We start from the raw sequence: 2,539 nt of genomic DNA on the forward strand, positions 1-2,539 counted from the left end.
ACTTGATTAGGTTTGGAATGGATATAAGGTGGTGAATGAGTGTTGAAGTGTATAGATGACACTTCGGAATGGTTTGAAAAGGAATAGAATTGAGTTTTAGTGAAACTTGGTAATTTGGTGAATTTGGTAAAAACCATTTATTGACCAACTTCAGCGCGTCATAACTTGGTGCTCGGATCTTGGATTTGTGTCAAACGTAGCTTAAATTGTAGCTAGTTAAACAATATTTAAAATGGTTTAACAATGAAAGAAATCAAAATTTTATAGAGGAAGTTATGAACAAATTAAAAATAGTCTAACAATCGGAATTCTGTGATTATGCATAAAACTCGAATTTCTGGTATGCGTACGCATAGTATGATACGTACGCACAAGCCTTGTTTTCACACTTAAACTCTATTTTAACTGTTTGGCTTTTCTGGCAAGCTTGTAAACTTCCGTTACCTCTAATTGAGGTCTAACAACTTGCTTTTAGGCTTAAGAATGATTATGATCCAAGGGATTTGATTAAATGGATATTTGGATGAGGCTATGGAGTAAAGTTAAGGAATATTAATGAAAGATTCTGAGCAACGGATTTATTGAATATTAAAATGACATGAGACATGAATGACGAGGTTGACGATGACTGATTATGGCCGGATTGGCTAAGATGGCAGGGTCTGGGAGATACTCTGCTTGTGTATTAACTGAATATCTGTTTATGGCGAGGTCTGGGTATTATCCCGCTCACGAGTTAATGGAGTTGATAATTAATAAAAGATTGGGATTAATAAACTTAAGCTTGACAATTTGATAACGAATTAAGAAGGTTGAGTATTCTATTCAGTTAAATTCTGTATCATTAATTCAAATTTTGGTTATATTTAATTATGTTTGATTGAAATGAGTTTTGGATTGATATAGTGATGAATGGATAATTTATACGCTTTTTGGCATTGTTTTTAGGTAGTTTCTAGTATGTTTTAGTCACTTTTTAGTATATTTTTATTAGTTTTTATGCAAAATTTATATTTCTGGACTTTACAATGAGTTTGTGTGTTTTTCTGTGATTTCAGATATTTTCTAACTGAAATTGAGGGACCTGAGCAAAAATCTTATTCAAAGGCTAAGAAAGGACTGCAGATGTTGTCGAATTCTGACCTCCCTGCACTCAAAGTGGATTTTCTAGAGGTATAGAAGCCCAATCAGCACTCTCTTAATTGCCTTGGAAAGTAGACATCTTGGGCTTTCCAGCAATGTATAATAGTCCATACTTTCTCCGAGATTTAATGGCCCAAACTGACGTCCAAATGGCCACCAGAGACCCTTTTTTGGCGTAAAACGCCGGAACTGGCACCAAAGCTGGAGTTAAACTCCAGGGATGGCCTATGCACGTGAAAACTTTAAGGCTTAGCCCAAACACATAACAAGTGGGCCCCAGAAGTAGATTTCTGCACTATCTACTCATTTTCTGTAAACCTAATTTACTAATTTAGTATAAATAGCACTTTTACTATTGTATTTAGAGTCTTTGACCTTTTGGGAGTTCTTCGAACCCTTTTTGGAGGCTGGCCATTCGGGCATGCCTAGATTTTTTGTTCTTATGTATTTTCAACGGTGGAGTTTCTACACCTCATAGATTAAGGTGAGGAGCTCTACTGTTCCTCGAGTATTAATGCAAGTATTATTATTTTTCTATTCAATTCACGTCTACTTCTCCTCCAAGATATACTCTTGTACTTAATTCAGTTAAGTTAGAATGAAGGAGTGACCCGTGACAATCACTCAATCTTCGTTACTCGCTTAGCCAAGATCCACGTGCTTGACAACCACAAAGCTATCTACATGATGTTCAACGTAGACATTGGACGACAGCTGGAGTATATTCTCTTTGGTCTCTGACCCACAGATATGAATCACCTCTCCTAACAACAGAGCATTTGCATCCGTGACATTAGAACCTTTGTGGTATAAGCTAAAACCAATTGGCAGCATTCTTGAGATCTGGAAAGTCTAAACCTTGTCTGTGGTATTCCGAGTAGGATCTGGAATGGGATGACTGTGACGAGCTTCAAACTCGTGACTGTTGGGCGCAGTGACAATGTGCAAAAGAATAAATATATTCTATTCTGACACGCTCGAGAACCGACAGCTGATTAGCCGTGCGGAAAACCGTGGAGGACATGTTTTCACTGAGAGGACAGATGGTAGCCATTGACAACGGTAATCCACCAACATACAGCTTGCCATGGAAGGGAGTACGCATGATTGGATGAGGACAGTAGGAAAGCAGAGGTTTAGAGGCAACAAAGCATCTCCAAACGCTTATCTGAAATTCTCACCAAGGAACTAGATAAGTGACTTTATTTTATTTTATGTTTTATTGTTATTTTTACTATCAAACCTCATAACCATTTGAATCTGCCTAATTGAGATTTACAAGATGACCATAGCTTGCTTCAAGCCGACAATCTCTGTGGGATCGACCCTTACTCACGTAAGGTGTTACTTGGACGACTCAGTGCACTTGCTGGTCAGCTATACGGAGTTGTGAAAA

Source organism: Arachis stenosperma, chromosome 9 (genome assembly GCF_014773155.1).
Source record: "Arachis stenosperma cultivar V10309 chromosome 9, arast.V10309.gnm1.PFL2, whole genome shotgun sequence".
Lineage (NCBI taxonomy): Eukaryota > Viridiplantae > Streptophyta > Magnoliopsida > Fabales > Fabaceae > Arachis > Arachis stenosperma.